The sequence below is a fragment of the Triticum dicoccoides genome, chromosome 1B, assembly GCF_002162155.2.
Source record: "Triticum dicoccoides isolate Atlit2015 ecotype Zavitan chromosome 1B, WEW_v2.0, whole genome shotgun sequence".
Taxonomy (NCBI): Eukaryota; Viridiplantae; Streptophyta; class Magnoliopsida; order Poales; family Poaceae; genus Triticum; species Triticum dicoccoides.
The window spans coordinates 624,909,801-624,927,023 of NC_041381.1; positions in this window are offsets into that span (position 1 = coordinate 624,909,801).

Consider the following 17,223-nt stretch of genomic DNA (forward strand, 5'->3'; position numbering starts at 1 on the left):
CCCGTTCTCTTGAACGCTTCCGCTCGCGATCTACAAGGGTATGTAGATGCACTCCTCTCTCTCGTTGCTAGATGACTCCATAGATTGATCTTGGTGAAGCATAGAAAAAAATTATTTTCTGCAACATTCCCCAACAGTGGCATCATGAGCTAGGTCTATGCATAGTTTCTTTGCACGAGTAGAACACAAATTTGTTGTTGGCGTAGATGTTGTCAATTTTCTTGCCACTACTAGTCTTATCTTGTTTCGGCGGCATCGTGGGATGAAGCGGCCCGGACCGACCTTACACGTATGCTTACGTGAGACAGGTTCCACCGACTGACATGCACTAGTTGCATAAGGTGGCTAGCGGGTGTCTGTCTCTCCCACTTTAGTCGGATCGGATTCGATGAAAAGGGTCCTTATGAAGGGTAAATAGAAATTGGCATATCACGTTGTGGCTTTCACGTAGGTAAGAAAACGTTCTTGCTAGAACCCTATTGCAGCCATGTAAAAACATGCAACAACAATTAGAGGACGTCTAACTTGTTTTTGCAGCATATGCCTTGTGATGTGATATGGCCAAAAGTTGTGATGAATGATATATATGTGATGTATGAGATCATGTTCTTGTAATAGGAATCACGACTTGCATGTCGATGAGTATGACAACCGGCAGGAGCCATAGGAGTTGTCTTAATTATTGTATGACCTGCGTGTCAATGATTAAACACCATGTAATTACTTTACTTTATTGCTAAACCGTTAGCCTTAGTAGTAGAAGTAATAGTTGGCGAGCAACTTCATGGAGACACGATGATGGAGATCATGGTGTCATGCCGGTGACGAAGATGATCATGGCACCCCGAAGATGGAGATCAAAGGAGCTATATGATATTGGCCATATCATGTCACTATTTGATTGCATGTGATGTTTATCATGTTTTTGCATCTTATTTGCTTAGAACGACGGTAGTAAATAAGATGATCCCTCATAATAATTTCAAGAAAGTGTTCCCCCTAACTGTGCGCCGTTGCGAAAGTTCGTTGTTTCGAAGCACCACGTGATGATCGGGTGTGATAGATTCCAACATCCACATACAACGGGTGTAAGACAGATTTACACATGCAAAACACTTAGGTTAACTTGACGAGCCTAGCATGTACAGACATGGCCTCGGAACACAAGAGACCGAAAGGTCGAACATGAGTCGTATGAAAGGTACGATCAACATGGAGATGTTCACGGATGATGACTAGTCCATCTCACGTGATGATCGGACACGGCCTAGTTGACTCGGATCATGTATCACTTAGATGACTAGAGGGATGTCTAATCTGAGTGGGAGTTCATTAAATAATTTGAATAGATGAACTTAATTATCATGAACTTAGTCTAAAAACCTTTGCAAAATGTCTTGTAGATCAAATGGCCAACGCTCATGTCAACCTCAACTTCAACGCATTCCTAGAGAAAACCAAGCTGAAAGATGATGGCAGCAACTATACGGACTGGGTCCGGAACCTGAGGATCATCCTCATAGCTGCCAAGAAAGCATATGTCCTAGAAGCACCACTAGGTGAAGCACCCATCCCAGAGAACCAAGACGTTATGAACGCTTGGCAGTCACGTGCTGATGATTACTCCCTCGTTCAGTGCGGCATGCTCTACAGCTTAGAACCGGGGATCCAAAAGTGTTTTGAGCTACACGGAGCATATGAGATGTTCGAAGAGCTGAAAATGGTATGGTTTTCCAAAGTCATGCCCGGGTCGAGAGATATGAAGTCTCCAACAAGTTCTATAGTTGTAAGATGGAGGAAAATAGTTCTGTTAGTGAGCACATACTCAAAATGTCTGGGTTGCACAACCGCTTGTCCCAGCTAGACATTAACCTCCCGGACGAGGCGGTCATTGACAGAATCCTTCCGTCGCTCCCACCTAGCTACAAGAGCTTTGTGATGAACTACAATATGCAGGGGATGGTGAAAACCATTCCTGAAGTATTTTCAATGCTGAAATCAGCGGAGGTGGAAATCAAAAAGGAACATCAAGTGTTGATGGTCAATAAAACCACTAGTTTCAACAAAGGCAAGGGTAAGGAGAACTTCAAGAAGGACGGCAAGGGAGTTGCCGCGTCCGGTAAGCCAGTTGCCGGGAAGAAGCCAAAGAATGGACCCAAGCCTGAGTGCTTTTATTGCAAAAGGAAGGATCACTGGAAGCGGAACTGCCCCAAATACTTAGCGGACAAGAAGGCTGGCAACACTAAAGTTATATGTGATATACATGTAATTGATGTGTACCTTACCAGTACTCGTAGTAGCTCCTGGGTATTTGATACCGGTGACACTCCTCATATTTGTAACTCAAAGCAGGAGCTGCAGAATAAGCGGAGACTGGCGAAGGACGAGGTGACGATGCGCGTCGGGAATGGTTCCAAGGTCGATGTGATCGCCGTCGGCACGCTACCTCTACATTTACATACGGGATTAGTTTTAAACCTCAATAATTGTTATTTAGTGCCAGCTTTGAGCATGAACATTGTATCTGGATCTCGTTTAATGCGAGATGGCTACTCATTTAAATCCGAGAATAATGGTTGTTCTATTCATATGAGAGATATGTTTTATGGTCATGCCCCGCTGGTCAATGGTTTATTCTTAATGAATCTCGAACGTGATGTTACACATATTCATAGTGTGAATACCAAAAGATGTAAGATTGATAATGATAGTCCCACATATCTGTGGCACTGCCGCCTTGGTCACATTGGTGTCAAACGCATGAACAATGCTCTGATACCACTTGTAGGACCTTGAAGTATGTCTAGAGGGGGGGTGATTAGACTACTTGACCAATTAAAAACTTAACCTTTTCCCAATTTCAGAGTTTGACAGATTTTAGCTATTTTAGGACAAGTCAAGTAATCATCACACAGTTCAAGCAAGCATGCAAAAGAGTATATAGGCAGCGGAAATTAAAGCATGCAACTTGCAAGAAAGTAAAGGGATGGGTTTGGAGGATTCAAACGCAATTGGAGACACGGATGTTTTTGGCGTGGTTCCGATAGGTGGTGCTATCGTACATCCACGTTGATGGAGACTTCAACCCACGAAGGGTAACGGTTGCACGAGTCCACGGAGGGCTCCACCCACGAAGGGTCCATGAAGAAGCAACCTTGTCTATCCCACCATGGCCGTCACCCACAAAGGACTTGCCTCACTAGCGGTAGATCTTCACGAAGTAGGCGATCTCCTTGCCCTTACAAACTCCTTGGTTCAAATCCACAATCTTGTCGGAGGCTCCCAGGTGACACCTAGCCAATCTAGGAGACACCACTCTCCAAGAAGTAACAAATGGTGCATTGATGATGAACTCCTTGCTCTTGTGCTTCAAATGATAGTCTCCCCAACACTCAACTCTCTCTCATAGGATTTGGATCTGGTGGAAAGAGGATTTGAGTGGAAAGCAACTTGGGGAAGGCTAGAGATCAAGATTCATATGGTAGGAATGGAATATCTTGGCCTCAACACATGAGTAGGTGGTTCTCTCTCAGAAATGGTAAGTTGGAAGTGTAGGTTTAGTCTGATGGCTCTCTCAACGAATGAAGAGGAGGTGGAGGGGTATATATAGCCTCCACACAAAATCTAACCGTTACACACAATTTACCAAACTCGGTGGGACCGATTCAACAGACTCGGTCGAACCGATTTAGTAAACCTAGTGATCGTTAGTGATTTTTGGTGGGACTGACATGCAACTCGGTGAGACCGATTTGGTTAGGGTTAGGGCATAACGTAATCTCAGTAAGACCGATTACACAAACTCGGTAAGACCGATTTAGGTAATAAGCTTTCTAGAGAGTTGGTCAGGTAAACTCGGTGGGACCGATTTGCTCTTTTCGGTGAGACCGAAATGTTACAAAAGGGAAACAGAGAGTTTACATTGCAATCTCGGTGGGACCGATCGCTCACTTCGGTTAGACCGAAACGTTTCGAAGGGAAACAGAGAGATTACAATCCCATCTTAGTGAGACCGAGATCCCTATCGGTAGGACCAATTTGCTTAGGGTTTGGGGCAGTGGCTATGACTTTTGGAATCGGTGGCGCCGGATAGGAAGAATCGGTGTGACCGATTTTGGCTCTGGGTTTAGGTCATTTGTGGATGTGGGAAAGTAGCTGAGGGTTTTGGAGCATATCACAAAGCACATGAAGCAAGAGGCTCATTAAGCAACACCTCATCCCTCCTTGATAGTATTGGCTTTTCCTATAGACTCAATGTGATCTTGGATCACTAAAATATAAAATGAAGAGTCTTGGGCCTTTGAGCTTGAGCCAATCCTTTGTCCTTAGTATTTTGAGGGATCCACTTTCATCATCCATGCCATGCCATTCATTGAGCTTTCCTGAAATAATAGTCTTGGAATAGCATTAGCTCAATGAGCTATATGTTGTTATGAATTACCAAAAGCACCTAGGGATAGTTGCACTTTCAATCTCCCCCTTTTTGGTAATTGATGACAACATATAGATCAAAGCTTCGACAAATGATAATAAGAATAAAAACATCGTCGCTTTGAGAAGTATGTGATAAGCAAGAGCTCCCCCTAAATTTTTGCATAGTTTAAAATTTGCTTTGGACTGCAAATGCACAAGGAATTAGGCTCATGGGTTGCTCTTCCATGTCACATACATCTTGGTGGAGCGCTCAAAATGATAAGTATTGAATACATGCACTCATCACCAAGCAAAGTGAATGATCACATAAGATAGATAGGATAATATCATCAAACATGCATAAGTGTAGCTTATGATCAAACACATGATCATCAATGTCTCACAAGCATAGTATCTCAACCAATAAAAAAGCAAACAAGTTTAAACCAACAAAGCAAGAGAGAACAAAAACAACTCTCTCTCTCTCTCTCTCTCTCTCTCTCTCTCGAAGCCTATGATCTATACATTTTTTCTCCCCCTTTGGTAACAAGTTACCAAAAAGTTCATAGAAAATGCATAGTGCTAGATCGACTCTCAGGCTTGATCTTCAGTTGGTGGTGTCCGGATAACTCCAAGGATGAAGGCTTCAGTTGATGTAGAGGGTGCTGGAGTTGATGCTGAAGCTGGTTGCACTGGGGCTGAAGGGGCAGTAGCTGGTGCTGAAGATGTTGCTCTAGTGTCTGGCACTAGCACAACAGCTGACCTCTGAGCTCTAGGCACTCTGGCAAAGACATTTGTGGTTGTCTTGCCCTTCCTCTCCTGCATGTCATCCTGCAGTTGCTCCACAACTGATTGAATCTCAGTTACTTTGACATCTAGATCATAGAATTTTTGTTCCATGATTCTCTCCAAGCTCTCCTGATTCTGAGTTAAGGTGGCCAATCCCTTCTCAATCCTCAGAGATGATGCTATCAAGTAACCAAGCTGCTCCTGCTTGTTTTTCAAGAAATACTCAGATGCCTCCTCTTGAGTTGGCATCTTGGCAGCCTTCTCCTTCCTTGCCTTCTCCTTCTCTTGAGCTCGAACTGATGATGGATCATACTCATTCATGACAACCTCATTGTCTTCAAAGTCTGGATAGAGTGGAAAATGTTCCCTATCCAATAGATATTTGCCAGTTCCCATCTTTGAGTTGATCAATTCTTGAATCTGAGGGGCATATCCACAACTTCTCTTTTGATTTGCTGTAGTCCTCTTAATGGTTTCAACTATAAGGCTCATGACTTTGAATTTCTGTGGCACATCAAATAAATGCAACATATTGATAGCATGCCCTCTGATCATGTTGTGGTCACCAGACTTGGGCAACAGAGTGTGCCTCAGAATCCAATTGATAGTTGGCAGCCCTGACAACAGAAAATGGACTGATCCAAAAGAGAAAGTCTCTAGGGCTTTGTCTGGGATCTCCTTGTACATGTGTGCCATGGTATTGTGTCCCATCTTCTTCTTGGCATATACATCCAGATCATCATCATTTTCCTTTGGGGCATTTATCAGTTTTGCCCATTCTTCAATAGTGGATTGGTACCTTGTACCTTCAGACATCCAAACAATTCTTCCATCTGGATAAAAATGTGCTGTGGAGTAGAATTGCATGATAAGTTCATCATTCCAGTTTGTGAGCTTTTGCCCAACAAAATCTGCAACTCCACAAGCAATAAAGTTGTCTTGCACTCCAGGATAGTGCTCTTCATTTTCCTTCATGTAGGTCTAGTTGACCCACCTCATATCACAAACTATGGGCTTCTTGTCCAATAAGATTGTCTCATAGAAGTCCTGCTATTCCTTTGTGTGGAACCTGTAATCAACAGCAGTTCTTCTCCTTGTGGCATATGGATCTGCCATCCTCCATAGTCTCAATCCTGAGTCTTTTCTGATGTTCATGTCCTCAGCCACAGGATGGGCATCATTGTGATCTGGTATCTTTGGCTTGAGCTTCCTTAGAACATGTCCTTCTTCATCTTCCTCCTCAGCAACCTCAGGCACTGGGGCCTTGTTCTTCCCAGCAACTGGAATACTCCCGGTATTCCTCAATGCCCGACCATGGCAAAAGATAGAGAAAAGATGAGTGTCATCCCCTATGCCTCGGCTATAGGGTCTATTATGTATGCCATGCTGTGTACCAGACCTGATGTAAACCTTGCCGTAAGTTTGGTAGGAAGGTACCAAGGTAATCCCGGCATGGAACACTAGACAGTGGTCAAGAATATCCTGAAGTACCTGAAAAGGACTAAGGATATGTTTCTCGTTTATGGAGGTGACGAAGAGCTCGTCGTAAAGGGTTACGTCGATGCTAGCTTCGACACAGATCTGAATGACTCTAAGTCACAAACCAGATACGTGTATATTTTGAATGGAGGGGCTGTAAGCTGGTGCAGTTGCAAGCAAAGCGTCGTGGCAGGATCTACATGTGAAGCGGAGTACATGGCAGCCTTGGAGGCAGCACATGAAGAAATCTGGATGAAGGAGTTCATCACCGACCTAGGAGTCATACCCAATGCGTCGGGGCCGATCACTCTCTTCTGTGACAACACTGGAGCTATTGCCTTTGCCAAGGAGCCCAGGTTTCACAAGAAGACTAGGCACATCAAGCGTCGCTTCAACTCCATTTGTGAAAATGTTCAAGATGGAGACATAGATATTTGCAAAGTACATACGGATCTGAATGTCGCAGATCCGTTGACTAAACCTCTTCCGCGAGCAAAACATGATCAACACCAGAACTCTATGGGTGTTCGATTCATCAGAATGTAACTAGATTATTGACTCTAGTGCAAGTGGGAGACTGTTGGAAATATGCCCTAGAGGCAATATTAAAATGACTATTATTATATTTCCTTGTTCATGATAATTGTCTATTATTCATGCTATGATTGTGTTATCCGGAAATCGTAATACATGTGTGAATACATAGACCACAACATGTCCCTAGTGAGCCTCTAGTTGACTAGCTCGTTGATCAACTGATAGTCATGGTTTCCTGACTATGGACATTGGATGTCATTGATAATGGGATCACATCATTAGGAGAATGATGTGATGGACAAGACCCAATCCTAACCATAGCACAAGATCGTGTAGTTCGTTTGCTAGAGCTTTTCCAATGTCAAGTATCATTTCCTTAGACCATGAGATCGTGTAACTCCCGAATACCGTAGGAGTGCTTTGGGTGTACCAAACGTCACAACATAACTGGGTGACTATAAAGGTATACTACGGGTATCCCCGAAAGTATCTGTTGGGTTGACACGGATCGAGACTGGGATTTGTCACTCCGTATGACGAAGAGGTATCTCTGGGCCCACTCGGTAATGCGCCATCATAATGAGCTCAATGTGACCAAGTGGTTGGTCACGGGATCATGCATTACAGTACGAGTAAAGTGACTTGCCAGTAACAAGATTGAACGAGGTATTGGGATACCGACGATCAAATCTTGGGCAAGTAACGTACCGATTGACAAAGGGAATTGTATATGGGATTACTTGAATCCTCGACATCATGGTTCATTCGATGAGATCATCGTGGAACATGTGGGAGCCTACATGGGTATCCAGATCCCATTGTTGGTTATTGGTCGAAGAACTGTCTCGGTCATGTCTGCATGATTCCCGAACCCGTAGGGTCTACACACTTAAGGTTCGGTGACGCTAGGGTTGTATTCAGTAACCCGAAAGTTGTTCGGAGTCCCGGATGAGATCCCGGACGTCACGAGGAGTTCCGGAATGGTCCGGAGGTGAAGAATTGTATATAGGAAGACCAGTTTCGGCCACCGGGAAAGTTTCGGGTGTCACCGGTATTGTACCGGGACCACCGGAAGGGTCCCGGGGGGTCCACCGGGTGGGGCCACCTATCCCGGAGGGCCACGTGGGCTGGTGCACCCCCCTTGGGCCTCCCCCTACGCCTAGTGTTGGAAACACTAGGGGTGGGGAGCACCCCACTTGACTTGGGGGGCAAGCCCCCCCTAGGCTGCCCCCCTTGAGATGGGATCTCTAGGGGTCGGCACACCCCCTAGGCCCCCTATATAAAGAGGGGGGAGGGAGGGAAGCCACACCCTAGTCCCTGGCGCCTCCCTCTCCCCTCATACCACCTCTCCCTCTTGCTGAGCTTGGCGAAGCCCTGCCGAGATCGCCGCTACTTCCACCACCACGCAGTTGTGCTGCTGGATCTCCATCAACCTCTCCTTCCCCCTTGCTGGATCAAGAAGGAGGAGACGTATTCCCCAACCGTACGTGTGTTGAACGCGGAGGTGCCATCCGTTCGGCACTAGGATCTTCGGTGATTTGGATCATGACGAGTACGACTCCCTCTACCCCGTTCTCTTGAACGCTTCCGCTCGCGATCTACAAGGGTATGTAGATGCACTCCTCTCTCTCGTTGCTAGATGACTCCATAGATTGATCTTGGTGAAGCGTAGAATTTTTTTATTTTCTGCAACGTTCCCCAACAAACTACCCCTCAACATGCAACAAAGAGTCAAAGTCACTAATAGAGGAGAACAAACAAAGAGATTATTGTAGGGTACGAAACCACCTCAAAATTATCCTTTCTGATCGATCTATTCAAGAGTCCGTAGTAAAATAACATGAACCTATTCTTTCCGTTCGATCTATCATAGAGTTCGTACAAGAATAACACCTTAAGACACAAATAAACCAAAACCCTAATGTCACCTAGATACTCCAATGTCACCTCAAGTATCCGTGGGTATGATTATACGATATGCATCACACAATCTCAGATTCATCTATTCAACCAACACAAAGAACTTCAAAGAGTGCGCCAAAGTTTCTACTGGAGAGTCAAGACAATAACGTGTGCCAACCCCTATAACATAAGTTCACGATGTTACAGCACTCGCAAGTTGATCACCAAAACATACATCAAGTGGATCACGTGATATCCCATTGTCACCACAGATAAGCACATGCAAGACATACATCAAGTGTTCTCAAATCCTTAAAGACTCAATCCGATAAGATAACTTCAAAGGGAAAACTCAATCCATTACAAGAGAGTAGAGGGGGAGAAACATCATAAGATCCAACTATAATAGCAAAGCTCGCGATACATCAAGATCGTGCCAAATCAAGAACATGAGAGAGAGAGATCAAACACATAGCTACTGGTACATACCCTCAGCCCTGAGGGTGAACTACTCCCTCCTCGTCATGGAGAGCGCTGGGATGATGAAGATGGCCACCGGTGATGGATTCCCGTCCGGCAGGGTGCCGGAATGGGCTCCTGAGAGGTTTTTGGTGGCTACACAGGCCTGCGGGGCGGAACTCCTGATCTAGGTTATTTTCTGGAGGTTTCAGTATTTATAGAAATTTTTGGCGTATGTCTCACGTCAGGGGGGTCTCCGGGCTGTCCACGAGGCAGGGGGCACGCCCAGGGGGGTGGGCGCGTCCCCCACCCTTGTGGGCACCCCGAGACTCTCCTGGCCCAACTCTTTCACTCCAGGGGCTTCTTTTGGTCCACAAAAAATCATCAAAAATTGGCACGTCAATTGGACTCCGTTTGGTATTCCTTTTCTGTAAAACTCAAAAACAAGGGAAAAACAGAAACTGGCACTGGGCTCTAGGTTAATAGGTTAGTCCCAAAAATGATATAAATGTGTAAAGTAAAGCCCATAAACATCCAAAATGGGTAATATAATAGCATGGAACGATCAAAAATTATAGATACTTAGGAGACGTATCAATAAGCTTCTCCTATGAATGAGTATTTATTCTTTTGCCTTGCCTGGGTCCGGTCACACGGCCCAGGGGATCGCCGAATTGGCCCAAGTTGGCACCATCCGAAGTCGGCTCACTAATGTGCCAACGCCAAAGCCCTCTCTTCGCCCCAGCCACAGCTTGCAGCGCGACTGTTCGGCTAGCAAGAGCTAAAGGCCGGAAATGTTGTCCACATAAAAACGACCAAGGAAGAACGCTGATTCAGGCCAAGCCGGCCTCTCGCCTCCCTTGTCCGGCTGCTCAGCAGCTGGCCGGCCAGCTTCTCGCTTGACTAGCTACGCTTTAAGCGGCTGAAGTAATTTGCCTATTCTAAACAGCCAAGTCCCTCACCCGGCCACAGACCGTAGCGTGGCTGTCCGACTGGTAGGGCGGCAGCCAAAGGAACATGGCAAAGGAAAAAGCCAAAGAAAGCAAAGGCAAAATCGAGTTAGAACTCGGCAAAGCACACAAACATGTGGGGAAAGTAAATTCATTTACATTGCAAAAGGCCCGCAACTAGCATTCATCAAAGTTCAAAATACACCCCTAGTGGGTGGAACTGCGCACAATTAACTTTGTTCTTGAAGCACAAGACATGCAAAATTTAAACAAGATAAGGGTCGCCTAGGCCGAAGGCACTGCGGGCTGCTCGGACGAGTCGGCGGTGGCTGTAGCACCGGCTAGCGGGGCCTCCGGCTGGTTGGTCTCGGTCTGGTCGCGGTGGCGGTCGACGTGGTCTCCCGCTGCTCGCCAGCTGGGGCCAGATCAGACCTGGTCCGGCTGGTCGCTCTGTCATCTGGCACGACATCGTCACCTACCCTGTTCCCGTCCTCCTCTGCGGCCTCATCGCTGGAGGTGATCTCCTCTATCGGGTTCTCGACCTCGTCCGGGTTCAGCCCGAACTGTTGGGGAATGTAGTAATTTCAAAAAAAATCTATGCGCATGCAAGATCATGGTGATGCATAGAACGAGAGGGGAGAGTTTCGTCCACGTACCCTCGCAGACCGTAAGCGGAAGCGTTATGACAACGCGGTTGATGTAGTCGTATGTCTGCACGATCGACTGATCCTACCACCGAACGTACGGCACCTCCGCGATCTGCACATGTTCAGCTCGGTGACGTCCCACGAACTCACGATCCAGTAGAGCTTCGAGGGAGAGTTCCGTCAGCACGACGGCGTGATGACGGTGTTGATGAAGCTACTGACATAGGGCTTCGCCTAAGCACCTCTACGATATGACCGAGGTGGATTATGGTGGAGGGGGCACCGCACACGGCTAAAGATCAATGATCAACTTGTGTGTCTATGAGGTGCCCCCTTCCCCGTATATAAAGGAGTGGAGCAGGGGGAGGGGCCGACCCTCCTAGGCGCGCCCCAAGGGGAGTCCTACTCCCACCGGGAGTAGGACTCCAACCCTTCCAAGAGTAGGAGTAGGAGAGAGGGAAGGAGGGGAGAGGAGGAAGGAAAGGGGGGCGCCGCCCCCCCTCCTTGTCCAATTCGGACTAGAGGGGGAGGGGGCGTGCGGCCTGCCCTAGCCGCCCCTCCTCTTCTCCACTAAGGCCCAATAGGCCCATTAAACTCCCCGGGGGGGGGGGGGTCCAGTAACCCCCCGGTACTCCGGTATTTGTCCGAACTTGCCTGGAACCCTTCCGAAGTCCAAACATAGTCGTCCAATATCTCGATCTTTATGTCTCGACCATTTCGAGACTCCTCGTCATGTCCGTGATCACATCAGGGACTCCGAACTACCTTCGGTACATCAAAATACATAAACTCATAATACCGATCATCACCGAACGTTAAGCGTGTGGACCGTACGGGTTCGAGAACTATGTAGACATGACCGAGACACGTCTCCGGTCAATAACCAATAGCGGAACCTGGATGCTCATATTGTCTCCTACATATTCTACGAAGATCTTTATCGGTCAAACCGCATAACAACGTACGTTGTTCCCTTTGTCATCGGTATGTTACTTGCTCGAGATTCGATCATCAGTATCTCAATACCTAGTTCAATCTCGTTACCGGCAAGTCTCTTTACTCGTTCCGTAATGCATCATCCCGCAACTAACTCATTAGTCACAATGCTTGCAAGGCTTATAGTGATGTGCATTACCGGGAGGGCCCATAGATACCTCTCCGAAACACGGAGTGACAAATCCTAATCTCGATCTATGCCAACTCAACAAGTACCATTGGAGACACCTGTAGAGCACCTTTATAATCACCCAACTATGTTGAGATGTTTGGTAGCACACAAAGTGTTCCTCCGGTAATCGAGAGTTGCATGATCTCATAGTCATAGGAAAATGTATAAGTTATGCAGAAAGCAATAGCAGTAAACTAAATCGATCAAGTGCTAAGCTAACGGAATGGGTCAAGTCAATCACATCATTCTCCTAATGATGTGATCTCGTTTATCAAATGACAACTCATGTCTATGGCCAGGAAACTTAACCATCTTTGATCAACGAGCTAGTTAAGTAGAGGCATACTAGTGACACTCTGTTTGTCTATGTATTCACACATGTATTATGTTCCCGGTTAATACAATTCTAGCATGAATAATAAACATTTATCATGAATTAAGGAAATAAATAATAACTTTATTATTGCCTCTAGGGCATATTTCCTTCAGTCTCCCACTTGCACTAGAGTCAATAATCTAGTTCACATCACCATGTGATTTAACACCAATATTCACATATGTATGTGATTAACACCCATAGTTCACATCGTCATGTGACCAACACCCGAAGGGTTTACTAGAGTCAATAATCTAGTTCACATCGCTATGTGATTAACACCCAAAGAATACTAAGGTATCATCATGTTTTGCTCGTGAGAGAAGTTTAGTCAACGGGTCTGTCACATTCAGAGTCGTATGTATTTTGCAAATATTCTATGTCTACAAAGCTCTGCACGGAGCTACTCTAGCTAATTGCTCCCAATTTCAATATGTATCCAGATTGAGACTTAGAGTCATCTGGATCGGTGTAAAAGCTTGCACCGATGTAACTCTTTACAATGAACTCTTTTATCACCTCCATAATCGAGAAACATTTCCTTAGTCCTCACTAAGGATATTCTTGACCGTTGTCCAGTGATATACTCCTAGATCAAAATTGTACTCCCTTGCTAAACTCAGAGCAAGGTATACAATAGGTCTGGTACACAACATAGCATACTTTATAGAACCTGTGAGTGAGGCATAGGGAATGACTTTTCATTCTCTTTCTATTTCCTACCATGGTCGGGTTTTGAGTCTTACTCAACTTCACACCTTGCAACACAGGCAATAACTCCTTCTTGGACTGTTCCATTTTGAAGTACTTAAAAATCTTATCAAATTATGTACTCATTGAAAAATCTTATCAAGTGTCTTGATCTATCTCTATAGATCTTGATGCTCAATGTGTAAGCAAGTTCATCGAGGTCTTTCTTTGAAAAAATCCTTTCAAACACTCCTTTATGCTTTCCAGAAAATTCAACATTATTTCTGATTAACAATATGTCATTCACATATACTTATCAGAAAGGTTGTAGTGCTCCCACTCACTTTCCTGTAAATACAGGCTTCACCGCAAGTCTGTATAAAACTATATGCTTTGATCAACTCATCAAAGCATATATTCCAACTCCAAGATGCTTGCACTAGTCCATAGATGGATCACTGGAGCTTGCACACTTTGTTAGCACCTTCAGGATTGACAAAACCTTCTGGTTGCATCATATACAATTCTTCTTTAATAAATCCATTAAGGAATGCAGTTTTGACATCCATTTGCCAGATTTCATAAAATGTGGCAATTGCTAACATGATTCAGACAGACTTAACCATCGATACGAGTGAGAAAATCTCATCGTATTCATCACCTTGAACTTGTCGAAAAACTTTTTGCGACAAGTCGAGCTTTGTAGATAGTAACACTACTATTAGCGTTTGTGTTCCTCTTGAAGATCCATTTATTTTCTATGGCTTGCCGATCATTGGGCAAGTCCACCAAAGTCCACACTTTGTTCTCATACATGGATCCTATCTCTGATTTCATGGCCTTCAAGCCATTTCGCGGAATCCGGGCTCATCATCGCTTCCTCATAGTTCGTAGGTTCATCATGGTCTAGAAACATGACTTCCAGAACAGGATTACTGTACCACTCTGGTGCGGACTGTACTTTAGAAGACCTACGAGGTTCTATAGTAAGTTAATCTGAATTTTCATGATCATCATCATTAGCTTCCTCACTAATTGGTGTAGGAATCACTGGAACTGATTTCTGTGATGAACTACTTTTCAATTCGGGAGAAGGTACAATTACCTTATCAAGCTCTACTTTCCTCCCACTCACTTCTTTCGAGAGAAACTACTTCTCTAGAAAGGATCCATCTTAGCAACGAATATATTGCCTTCGGATCTGTGATAGAAGGTGTATCCAACAAATTCCTTTGGGTATTCTATGAAGACTCACTTCTCCGATTTGGGTTCGAGCTTATCAGGTTGAAACTTTTTCACATAAGCATTGCAGCCCCAAACTTTAAGAAACGACAAATTTGGTTTCTTGCCAAACCATAGTTCATAAGATGTCGTCTCAACGGATTTTGATGGTGCCCTATTTAAAGTGAATGCAGTTGTCTCTAATGCATAACCCCAAAACGATAGTGGTAAATCGGTAAGATACATCATAGATCACACCATATCCAACAAAGTGCGGTTACGACGTTCGGACACACCATTACGCTGTGGTGTTCCATGTGGCGTGAGCTGTGAAACTATTCCACATTGTTTTATATGAAGGCCAAACTCGTAACTCAAATATTCTCTTCCATGATCAGATCGTAGAAACTTTATTTTCTTGTTATGATGATTCTCCACTTCACTCTGAAATTCTTTGAACTTTTCAAATGTTTCAGACTTGTGCTTCATTAAGTAGATATACTCATATCTTCTCAAATCATCTGTGAAGATCAGAAAATAACGATACCCGCCACGAGCATCAACACTCATTGGACCACATACATCGGTATGTATTATTTCCAACAAGTCAGTAGCTCATTCCATTGTTTCGGAGAACGGAGTTTTAGCCATCTTGCCCAAAAGGCACAGTTCGCAAGCATCAAATGATTCATAACCAAGTGATTCTGAAAATCCATCTTTATGGAGTTTCTTCATGCGCTTTACACCGATATGACCCAAATGGCAGTGCCACAAATAAGTTGCACTATCATTATTAGCTTTGCATCTTTTGGCATCAATATTATGAATATGTGTATCACTACGATCGAGATCCAACAAACTATTTTCATTGGGTGTATGACCATTGAAGGTTTTATTCATGTAAACAGAACAACAATTATTCTCTGACTTTAAATGAATAACTGTATTGCAATAAACATGATCAAATCATATTCATGCTTAATGCAAACGCCAAATAACATTTATTTAGGTTTAACACTAATTCCGAAAGTATAGGGAGTGTGCGATGATGATCATATCAATCTTGGAACCACTTCCAACATACATCGTCACTTCACCCTCAACTAGTCTCTGTTTATTCTGTAATTCATGTTTTGAGTTACTAACTTTTAGCAACCGAACAAGTATCAAATACCCAGGGGATACTATAAACACTAGTAAGATACACATCAATAACCTGTATATCAAATATACCCTTGTTCACTTTGCCATCCTTCTTATCCACCAAATATTCAGGGCATTTCTGTTTCCACTGACCATTATCTTTGCAGTAGAAGCACTCAGTTTCAAGCTTTAGTCTAGCTTTGGGCTTCTTCACGGAAGTGACAACTTGCTTGCCATTCTACTTGAAGTTCCCTTTCTTTCCCTTTGCCCTTTTCTTGAAACTAGTGGTCTTGTTAATCATCAACACTTGATGCTCTTTCTTGATTTCTACCTTTATCGATTTCATCATCATGAAAATCTCGGGAATCATTTTCGTCATCCCTTGCATACTATAGTTCATCACGAAGTTCTACTAACTTGATGATGGTGACTAGAGAACTCTGTCAATCACTATCTTAGCTGGAAGATTAGCTCCCACTTGATTCAAGTGATTGTAGTACCCAGACAATCTGAGCACATGCTCACCGCTTGAGCTATTCTCCTCCATCTTTTAGCTATAGAACTTGTTGGAGACTTCATATCTCTCAACTCAGGTATTTGCTTGAAATATTAACTTCAACTCCTGGAACATCTCATATGGTCCATGACGTTCAAAACGTCTTTGAAGTCCCGATTCTAAGCCGTTAAGCATGGTGCACTAAACTATCAAGTAGTCATCATATTAAGCTAGCCAAACGTTCTTAACATCTGCATCTGCTCCTGCAATAGGTCTATCACCTAGCGGTGCATCAAGGACATAATTCTTTTGTGCAGCAATGAGGATAAACCTCAGATCACAGACCCAGTCCGCATCATTGCTACTATCATCTTTCAACTTAGTTTTCTCTGGGAACACATATAAAACATAGGGAAGCAACAACGCGAGCTATTGATCTACAACATTATTTGCAAAATACTATGAGGACTAAGTTCATGATAAATTAAAGTCCAATTAATCATATTACTTAGAACTCCCACTTAGATAGACATCCCTCTAATCATCTAAGTGATCACGTGATCCAAATCAACTAAACCATGTCCGATCATCATGTGAAATGGAGTAGTTTTCAATGGTGAACGTCACTATGTTGATCATATCTACTATATGATTCACGCTCGACCTTTCTGTCTTAGTGTTTCGAGGCCATATCTGCATATGCTAGGCTCGTCAAGTTTAACCCGAGTATTTCTGCGTGTGCAAAACTGGCTTGCACCCGTTGTATGCGAACGTAGAGCCTATCACACACGATCATCACGTGGTGTCTCAGCACGACGAACTTTGGCAACATTGCATACTCAAGGAGAACACTTATACCTTGAAATTTAGTGAGAGATCATCTTATAATGCTACCATCAATCAAAGCAAAATAAGATGCATAAAAGATAAACATCACATGCATTCAATACAAG